General features: G+C 45.9%; 1 long non-coding RNA gene across 1 annotated transcript; it reads right to left on the bottom strand.

The window, feature by feature from the left end:
* Positions 1–267: 267 nt before the first annotated feature.
* LOC309542624 lies at positions 268–8,865 on the bottom strand. The gene is made up of 2 exons (XR_014224328.1): positions 8,086–8,865; positions 268–449 (listed from the first exon to the last, which is right to left on the bottom strand). It is a non-coding gene; the product is annotated as an uncharacterized lncRNA (long non-coding RNA).
* Positions 8,866–11,135: the final 2,270 nt, after the last annotated feature.

The raw sequence follows: 11,135 nt of genomic DNA, 5'->3' as shown, positions 1-11,135 counted from the left end.
AGCCTCCTATTCATTTATTTCTTGTTGAAAGATAAAGAAGTGTTTTTCAGAAACTAGCAACAACTTTATATATCAAGACGACACATGTCATAGTAACTGTCTTTCAGGGCAGTTTGTCTAGTAACAAAAGCAACTGTTGCTATGAACACTGACTAGTCACTAGAATAATAAGATGAAAGCTGGAGGTGGGGTTCGGGGTGGGGTTAGTCTTTCTTTAAACAAACATGTAAGTATGGATGCCAAGAAGAAGAAGAAGTAAGACAAGCGTTTCTGTGGGGGAGGGAGTTTATTGACTGCTCAGATATAAGACTCACAACATCATTTTATAACCAAAGAAAGTGCCTTTATGTGACCATTAAAACAAATCAACTGGAATTATATTCACAGAAAGCCTTTAGCAGAATCATTTCCTGTCCTCGGAATCCAGCTGGAAGTGTTGGGCGAGCCGACTGCATAATCAAAAAGGCCAGTAAGTTACTGTGAGACAAACAGAGGAAGCTGTGTTCCTTTTCAAATCTGTCTGTCAACAGTCACACACACCAAGCAAAAGCCACCCATAACAGACATTTTCCTTGATAAATGGGAGAACTGTCTGATAATCAACAACCATATAATTTTATCCAGTAGTATTAGTTTGATCTGACGGAAACTGCACATTTCCCAAGAAGCACTGAAAGAACGCTTCATTTAACTACAAACCCCCAAATCTGGGATCCCATCAAAACTGATGTTTGGCAAAAGTTTTGCAGCAAAACCCCCACATTTTGTAATACCCCACAGAGTAATTGATACATCAAACCGGGGTTCATAATTAATATCCAAACCCCAACATTGTCTGATTCACTCCAAACTGGTGCCAAAGTCTGGCAAAAGTTTTGTAGCATTTTGCAGCACCCCACAAACCAAGTAACTGGCAGGGGTCATAAGGTCACCCAAAAACCCAACGTCGTCTGACTCACTCCAAATCAGGGCCAAAGTCTGGCAAAATGTTTGCAGTAAAAACCACACATTTTGCAGTGCCCCCCAAACGGAGTGGTTCCTAGCACATCAGGAGGAAGAGTCAAGACAACCAAAAGTGGATAAATAGGTTGTATTTATTAAATATAACAACTTGAGGATCGGCAAAACTAGTCAGATTCGACCAATGTAACCAAATCAAATTACTGGTAAGTCTGGGCAGGTGTGCTTGTTCACCTCCACCCACAAACACGCCAGTGCTCAAACAGAGCTCTTTGCAGATCCTTAAGAATCATGTCACAACCCAAATCAGAAAGATGCATACCACCAGGTCTATACAACTGTGGGGCACAGAACATAATTCTGCCATGAGGGATATAAGCACCCACATTTTCAAACACAAACATCGTTGTAGAATGATTAGCTTTATGTCTTGCCCATCCACCTTCTTAGGAAGGCTGCCCCCACTCCATAAGCACCTCTACAACATTCCAAACCAAACTATGATAAACTCAGGGATGAGGAAGCACAGCTGATATTTAGTGATCTCAACTGAATTTACCTCACCAGATTGTTATCCCCAAGATGGATGACCAGAATATCAAGGTTAGAGTTAGGGCAGGGGATAGGTGGATGTTCAGGGTTAGGGTTAGTGCCTGGATATTTTTTTTCATGCTTTTTAAGCTTCTAATTATATTGCTTCATTTTTATGAGACTCGATAATTCCAAAAAGTAAACAAATTACCTGAAACGTAGCAAAACTAAGAGAAATGTGAAAACCAAAAGTGAGATACCAGAAACCCAACAAAGAAGGAATTCGTAAAAAGGGGAAATTGCGAGACAGAGACTATAATCAAATCATTACCAAATTCACCAGAATCCCAAAACCAAATGAAAAGAAGCAGAAATGTGAGAAGCAGAAGAAATACCACCAGAAACCCCCAACAAGAGGGGAAAAGTAAATTGCGCAGAAACCCCAAAGCTAGTTACCGTATTTTTCGCCCTATAAGATGCACTTTTTCCCCTCCAAAAATGAAGGGGAAATCTGGGTGCGTCCTATGGGGTGAATACAGGCTTTTGCTGAAGCTTGGAGAGCGAGAGGGGACGGTGCGCACCGACCCCTCTCACTCTCCAGGCTTCAGGAACACATCCGCAGCCTAGGCAGCCCTACGGGAGGTCCGGCAGGGATGTCTAGGCTGCGGATAGCAGCCTGCCGCTCGGCGGGCGGGGCGCCCTGAAGCAGAGCGCCCCCGTGCCAGGCAGACACCCGCAGCGTGGGGAGCCTTGCAGGAGTTCCCGGCAAGGCTCCCCACGCTGCACATAGCAGCCTGCTGCCCGGCGCGAGGGGCGCCCTGAAGCAGAGCGCCCCCCGCGCCAGGCAGACATCCGCAGCGTGGGGAGCCTTGCAGGAGTTCCCCGCAGGGCTTCCCACGCTGCAGATAGCAGCCTGCCGCCCGGCGGGCGGGGCGCCCTGATGCAGAGCGCCCCTCGCGTGGGGCAGACATCGGCCAGCCCCACAAGCTCGGGGGACAGCAGGGAGGCGCAGCGCCGCCATCCCGCTGTTCCTCGACCTGGTTCTGTTTCCCCGACCTGCTTTTGGGGGGGAAATAAAGGGAATTTTTCCCCCTTTATTTCCCCCCCAAAAAACTAGGTGCGTCCTATGGGGCGAAAAATACGGTAAACCTTAGTTTTGCATGGTGTGGGGGTGATTTCGCTTTTCCCCGAGATGTTCCATGAGATGTTTACTGTGTGGGTTTCTTGTGGTTCTATTCAATTAGTTTTCTCATCTTTGGTGGATGTGGTTTGTTTCTGTTGTTTCTGGTTCGTTTTTGGGATTATGTTGAATTTGTTTCTTTTGGGGTGGTTTTCGTTTCATGGATTCTTTTATATAAATTACGATTGTGAAATATACTCGGACTCCTGTATGTATTTCATGCTCTTTATTGCCCTCCCCCAAACCTCAGGCTTTTATATACATTATTTACACAATGAGTCCCGTCTGACTGGCTAATTCTGCTTCCCTCCAGGAGCCTGATTGGCCGGCAGGAAAAGACCAATCAGTTGTTGCTAGGATCCTACTTGCCTATTTTTCTAGGATCCAAGGTTAGTACATAACAGATTACTTCATTTCTAGGTTTTTTGGGTTTTGCACCTTTGAGTATATTAATTTTTATGAGATCTGATAATCCCAAGAAAAAAAGGAAAACCACCAGAAATGAAGCAAAACCACCAGAAATGAAGCAAAACCACCAGAAATGTCTAATGACCATTCCAACAATGAAGTCAACCACTAAAAACACAAAAACCTTTTGAAAAGAAGCAGAAGAAACATGTAAAAGCAACATCAATGGAAACTGACAAAGAAGCCAACCAACCCCAAACAAAGCTGTTCGACAGTGGAATTTGCTGCCAAGGAGTGTGGTGGAGTCTCCTTCTTTGGAGGTCTTTAAGCAGAGGCTTGACAACCATATGTCAGGAGTGCTCTGATGGTGTTTCCTGCTTGGCAGGGGGTTGGACTCGATGGCCCTTGTGGTCTCTTCCAACTCTATGATTCTATGAAAGCAGATTCACCAGAAACCCAAGCATTCAAAAGTATTACTACCAGAATGCAAAAACAAGAAAACGTCTCAAAAGAAGCAATAAAGCAAAAGTCCAAAAAACAAGCCAAAGGAAATGAAGCCAGCCGCAAACGAAGCACATTCACCAGAAACCCAAGACTAAGTGAAAACTAGTATGCTTATGTTGGTTAATTTCTGTTGCTTGAAGTGCTTTTGGACTCCCATAAATTGCATGCTTGTTGAGTTTCTGGTTTTGCTTTTTAAAAATTGGTTTCCAGTTTCTTGTGGCATTGCTTTGTTATTGGTGGCTTTACTGCTTCTTTTTTGTTTTCTGCTGATTTGTTTAATTTGGGGTGGTTTTGCTTGTTTTTTGCATTTAATTGTTTTGCTTCTTTGACTTTGAATGGTTCTGCGGTTTTGGGTGAGATTGTCTCTTTTCCATTGATTTGGCTTGGCTTTCATGTCTCCCAATTGGCCATGGAAAACGATCTCTACATCGCGAATGGTAACATTACTCCCCTGTCCTCGCAGCAATTAACGTGTATCACTTCCCGGGGAAGTAGTGTTGTCGACTACATTTTATTGACGCCGGAGCTATTTTCAATTTCTACAAAAATGGAAGTGGCTGAATATTTTGGTGGTGACCACCTTCCATTGACTCTATTGCTAAACCTAATAGAGCCATTTTCAGTCCCCTCAAACTATAGAGCCATGGTACAAAGCCACCCTGTATACAAAACAAAGAAATGGACAAGCCCCAGCTCCTCTCTTGCCCTGGACATACAAAATCAATTGATATGTCTGCAGCTCTCTCTGATCCAATCCTGCCTGCTGATCAATACCGGAAATTACTTGATGCTTTCTCAGCAACTTACATAACCACCACCTCGCCTACTCACCAACGCCTTTTCTCTGAATCGCCTTGGTTTGACAAGGAATGTAAAGCCCTAAGAAGGCGAATTAGGAAAATGGTCAGAATCATCAAATTTTCCAATGACCCCCAAACCCGTGCAAAGCTCATAGAGATTAAAAGGACATACAGAAACATGATCCATCGCAAGAAGCAGCAGCACATCTTTAAAGCTTGGTCCACTCTTCGTTCGGCTGTAGAGAGGCACGACTCCCGCTCCTTCTGGCGCTTAGTTAGACCTTCGGCACCATTCAGTCCAGCTACCCAGATTTCCCCTGATGAATGGATTGCCTATTATTTAACCAGTTTCGCTTCTCCAAATCATCTTACAGATCTCCTTCAGTCCCTGTCGGACCTCGGTTTCTGTTCTCTTAGTTCCACTTCCTCAATAAACTTTACCTCAACTCGCATTTTCAACATCATAATGTCAATGCGAAGAAATAAGGCCCCCGGCCCAGACATGGTCCCGTTGGACCTTTTCCTGACTGATCCTCTTTGGTGGAGCGAACACCTGACTCCTGTATTCACCGCTATCTCCTCTGCCCTAGACATCCCCGACTCCTGGAGAGAAGCTATAATAGTTCCGATCTTCAAAGGCGGTCAGTCAAACATCCCAAGGAACTATCGCCCCATCAGTTTATTATCCATTCCGGGGAAAATATTTGCTGCTGTTTTACTGGAGGAACTTCTTTCATGGGTCCAGGAGAGGAACATTCTACCGCTAGAACAGATCGGTTTCCGAAAGTCAGCGTCAACCATGGACCACTGTCTAACTCTCTATCACCTTGCCAGTAAATACACTGCTCCAAGGCAAGGCCACCTATTTGCCGCTTTCATGGATTTGGAGGCCGCCTTTGATTCCATTCCTAGGCAGAGATTATGGTCCAAACTTGCCCACCTGGGAATTGATCCGCACCTCCTCTCCCTAATTATTTCCCTTTATTCAAACACCACAGCTCGCGTCCGATGTGGTCCCAACGGCTCCCTCACTACTCCATTTCCAACGGCCAAGGGCGTCCGACAAGGCTGTCTCTTGGCCCCTTTACTATTTAATCTTTATCTTCATGATGCAATTTTCACTCTGAAGCTAGCATCTAAGTATCCTCCTCATTTAGCAGGCCACCCCGTTGCCTCCCTTTTCTATGCTGATGATGCCGTCATCTTATCCAGAACGGCTGCGGACCTAGCAAATGCAGTTAATGCATTTATCGCCTATTGTAAGGCGGAAGCTCTCAATATTAATTATAAAAAATCGAAAGTCCTCCACTTCACTCGTTCCCGCAAACTCAAGTTGGAGCCGCTTAAGATCACAGGTGGCTATTTAGAAAAGGTAAAAGCCTTTAAATATCTAGGCCTAATATTCACTTATAATCTCTCCTGGTCCACCCATCTACAATCTGCCTTTCTCGCTGCAACCACGACCTCTAACGACATTGTCCGATTTTACCACCAGAAGGGCGGCAAACACCTTCCAGCAGCAATTCAAATATTTAATGCCAAAGTTGTCCCTAAATTATTATATGGATGCAAAGTATGGACTACAGCAATATCAGGTAACTTGGATCGCCCACTTCATATGTTCCTGAGATCTCTTTCCGGCATCCCGAGATGTGTCTCAGGTGCAGCCTTACGACTCGAGTTCGCCCAGCCCTCAATTGTTAAATGAGCATGGAGTCGAGCCATTTCCTACAGCCTCCACCTATTAGCATCGGATGCCCGAATTAGAGGTGGTTTTTCCAATCTGATCCCAAGAGATATTCATAACTCCCCTTGGAAAACTACAATTAACCTCAAATTCCGCTCTCTTCTCAATCTGAATTGTAAAACTGTTCTTAACTTAGAATGTATCAGCCCGGCAGCCCTACCTCTAATTAAAAAGAAACTACAGCAACTTGACTTCTCTAACACAGCTTCCTATGCAAGAGGACCGTGTTCAGGCCTAGCCCTAGCTATCCCACCCCCTGAAGGGATCCCTCTATACTGCTTCACAATTCCTTCGGAGGCTAAGCAAAGGGCCTTTACCTGTGCCCGTCTCAACTGTTTTCCTACAGCAGTTCTCTCGGGTTGTTATTCCAGAGTTCCCATCGCAAATAGAACATGCACCTGTAATGACACGTCCCTGGAGACTATGGAACATGTAATGCTCTTCTGTCCCAACTGGACAGATGAAAGATCTCTGTTTTTAACTCCCCTCGTGAACAAGTTCCATCTCCCAATCCAGCCTTGGATAGTGTCCCTCTTTTTGCAGGATTCTGATTGCTGGATTACCGAGATGACAGCTAACTTCCTGCTTAGTGTGATGAAGAGGAAAGCGGCACTAACTTCTTCCTTAACACCACAGCTGCAGTCGACACGCCGCACAATCGAACGAAATTCCAAGTAGCCTTATTGTACAAGGACAATCAAGTTAGGACAAATCTGAGGAGCTGAAGGACCCTTTAACGGTCCTCCTCCAGCCTCAGCAGCTTTTTTTTTTCTTTTTTCTTTCTCTAAGTAATCGCCCAGGACGATATCTACCTTTACCTCTCCACCCCCATATTATGTTGTTATTTTAATGTATATCATGCTATGGCCACATGGCTAATGCAATATATAAATAAATACTGATACTGAATGAAAAATGTCTCCTGGTTTTGCCTCATTTGGGGAATATTTCTTGGTTTTTGTGCTTCTGGTGGTATTTCTTCAATTTTATGACATAATCAAGCCAAAACACCAGAAACACAAAAACAAATCAGAAAGAAGCAGAGCTATCAGAAACTCAAAGAAATACTCATGGAAAGGCAAAATCATTGAGAACTGGCAAAAAAGCAAATTAATCAGAAATCCAAACAACCTATGAAGATGCAATACCAAAAGAAACACAAAAGCCGATTAAAAAACTGCTAAATGAAGCAACACCCAAGAAACAAAGAAAGCATCATGACCTACAAAATGAAGCAATAACACAAAACACCACAAAAGAAGCAAAGTGATGTAAACAAAGCATAGGTTTAGGATTAGGGTTGGGTAAAGGTTAGGGTTACAGTGAGAGTTGGGTTTGAGTTGGATTAGGGTTAGGAGTTAAGAGTTAGAGTTGGGTTTGAGTTACGGTAAGAGAAGAACAGCAGCAGGAGAAATATAGTTTTATTACTTAGGGTTAGGGTTAAATTAGGCTTAGGTTTAGACTGAGGCTTAGGTTTGGGTTAAGTTTAGGGTTAGAGTGAGGATTAGGTTTGAGTTAGGGTGAGCATTAGGGTTAAGGTTTGGTATTGGGTTGGATTTGAGGACAGAAGTGCCTGGCGTGCTCTGGTTCATGGGGTCACGAAGAGTCGGACACGACTAAACGACTAAACAACAACAACAACAAGAGAAGAACAGCAGCAGGAGCAATATAATTTTATTATTTATACTCCACCCAAGTCACTTGTGGCCGCTTTCAATAAAAGGTAAAAACATGAGCGCACTCTAAGTGAATGCTCATGAATGTAGAAACTCTTACTTCCCATAGAATTCCCAAAGAAGACCCTGGGAATTGTAGCTCTGAGCTTCTTTGCAGAGGGTTGGACTAGATGACCCTTGGGTTCCCCTTCCATCTCTACTAGGATGCTCCCTGTCTCACTCTCACTCACTCACTCACTCACTCACTCACTCCTCCTCTCCTTTTCATGGCAGGTTCACCTTTTTATGCACTCCTAGCTCGGAAGGGCGGAAGAGGCTGTGCTACCGCCATGTTGAGCGAGGGCAGGGGTACCGGAAGGAGGTGCCACCGGAGGAGAGGCAAGAGGAGAGGAAGGGGAGGGAAATGGGCGGAGGAGGCTGTGCTGCCACCATGTTGGGCGAGGGCAGGGGTACCGGAAGGAGGTGCCACCGGAGGACAGGCAAGAGGACAGGAAGGGGAGGGAAACGGGCGGAAGAGCCTGTGCTGCCGCCATCTTGGGCGAGGGCAGGGGTACCGGAAGGAGGTGCCACCGGAGGAGAGGCAAGAGGACAGGAAAGGGAGGGAAATGGGTACCGGAAGGAGGTGCCACCGGAGGAGAGGCAAGAGGACAGGAAGGGGAGGGAAACGGGCGGAAGAGCCTGTGCTGCCGCCATCTTGGGCGAGGGCAGGGGTACCGGAAGGAGGTGCCACCGGAGGAGAGACAAGAGGACAGGAAGGGGAGGGAAATGGGCGGAAGAGGCTGTGCTGCCGCCATGTTGGGCGAGGGCAGGGGTACCGGAAGGAGGTGCCACCGGAGGAGAGGCAAGAGGACAGGAAGGGGAGGGAAACGGGCGGAAGAGGCTGTGCTGCCTCCATGTTGGGCGAGGGCAGGGGTACCGGAAGGAGGTGCCACCGGAGGAGAGGCAAGAGGACAGGAAGGGGAGGGAAACGGGCGGAAGAGCCTGTGCTGCCGCCATCTTGGGCGAGGGCAGGGGTACCGGAAGGAGGTGCCACCGGAGGAGAGGCAAGAGGACAGGAAGGGGAGGGAAACGGGCGGAAGAGCCTGTGCTGCCGCCATCTTGGGCGAGGGCAGGGGGTACCCGGAAAGAGGTGCCCCCGGAGGAGAGGCAAGAGGACAGGAAGGGGAGGGAAACGGGCGGAAGAGCCTGTGCTGCCGCCATCTTGGGCGAGGGCAGGGGTACCGGAAGGAGATGCCACCGGAGGAGAGGCAAGAGGACAGGAAGGGGAGGGAAACGGGCGGAAGAGCCTGTGCTGCCGCCATCTTGGGCGAGGGCAGGGGTACCGGAAGGAGGTGCCACCGGAGGAGAGGCAAGAGGGCAGGAAGGGGAGGGAAACGGGCGGAAGAGCCTGTGCTGCCGCCATCTTGGGCGAGGGCAGGGGTACCGGAAGGAGGTGCCACCGGAGGAGAGGCAAGAGGACAGGAAGGGGAGGGAAACGGGCGGAAGAGGCGCTGCGACGTTGGGCCAGCAGAGACGTGCCGAGCCAGGCTGGCCCTCTCTCTTTCTCCCGCCCACTCTCTCTCGACCCCGCTCTCCCCAGGGGGCAGCCCCGCCCCCCGCCCCGCCCTCACCTGCCTTTCTCCCCCCGTGGCCTTCCTCTCGTGCCCCTTGGCGGAGGGATGGGGCGGGGGGGCCGCGGAAGTTTATATACAAGAATATACATACCTAGATATAGGTGTCCGTTTGTAAATATATAAAAATAAAACGGATATATGTATGTGTGTGTGTATATATGCAGTGCTTCTTTTCTAAAAAAAATGATGGGGGGTACTCTCATTTTGACTCAAGAAAATCGCCATTTTTTAGTTCAAACCGGGAAAAATAAATACAGTAAATGGACAAAAGTACATTCACAAAATGTTTTATGCATTCCTCTGCCCCCCCCCCCCCCAGAAAAAAGCACTGTATATGTTCTGCCAAGGGGAGGGTTATTTCTGGATCTGGAGCCAATAAGCACACCAGTGGATGAAGAATAAGCAATGCTTTATTTGCATAAGGTTTTTTTGTTTTTTTTAATAATAAATTTTATTGATTTTCCATGCAATTATACATTTTTATCCAAAATACAACAAATTATCTCCTTTTTTGAACTTCCTTCAGCGTCTCTGATAATCATCCATATTTATAACTTTAATTATACATTCCCTTCTTTCGTATTGCCATTATACCTCCCTTCCCCCACTATTTCATATTAACAATATTTCTCTATTTTTACAGTGCCTCTTGAAATCCCACTAGAATTGTGTTCACGCCGCATACGTTTTTCAGATAATCTACGAACTTTCCCCAGTCTTCGATGAACTTTTGGTCTTTGGTGTATCTGATTTTCCCAGTTAATTTGTCCAATTCCGCATAATCTGTCAATTTCAGTCTCCATTCTTTTATCGTCGGTATTTCCTCTTGCTTCCATTTCTGGGCCAACAAGATTCTGGCTGCCGTTGCTGCATATTGAAAGAGTTTACAGTCTTTTCTTCTTATGTCCTTTCCTAAGATCTCTAAAAGAAAAGCCTCCGGTTTTTTTGCAAAAGTCAGTGGCGTAGCGTGGGTTGTCAGCACCCGGGGCAAGGCAAGTAATTTGCGCCCCCTAACCCGTGGATTTGCGCCCCCTAACCCTAACCCCCAGATGTTGCGCCCGGTGCGGCCGGCCCCCCCTGCACCCCCCACGCTACGCCACTGGCAAAAGTATATCTTAACAGTTTTTTCATTTTATTGTATATCATTTCCCAAAAGCTTTTCACTTTCTTACATTCCCACCACACATGAAAGAACGTCCCTTCTTTTTCTTTACATTTCCAACATTTGTTACACGTCTTATACATCTTTGCTAACTTTACAGGTGTGATGTACCATCTGTAAAACATTTTCATAACATTTTCTTTCAGTGCCGTGCATGCAGTAAATTTTATATTCTCTTTCCACAATTTTTCCCATTCATCAAATTGAATATTATACCCAAAATCTTTGGCCCACTGTATCATTACCGATTTAACCTCTTCATCTTTCGTATGCCATTCCAACAATATCTTATACATTTTTGACCGAGTTTTATATTAATTGTTTATTATGTCTATTTGAAATTTAGATTCTTTTTCTACATAACCCCTTTCTTTTAAGTCTTTTTTAAACATTTCATTTACTTGAAAGTAATGCAACCAATCATATACATAATCTTTAACTTGTTCAAATGGTTTCAATTTCCATTTTCCTCCTTCTTTAATTACCAATTCACCATATGTACTCCAATTACTTCTCATATTAATTTTCTTAACACTCATTACCTCCAGCGGAGA

Source organism: Podarcis vaucheri (assembly GCF_965113315.1).
Source record: "Podarcis vaucheri genome assembly, contig: SUPER_10_unloc_1, whole genome shotgun sequence".
Lineage (NCBI taxonomy): Eukaryota > Metazoa > Chordata > Lepidosauria > Squamata > Lacertidae > Podarcis > Podarcis vaucheri.
This window is presented reverse-complemented; position numbering and strand designations above follow the sequence as displayed.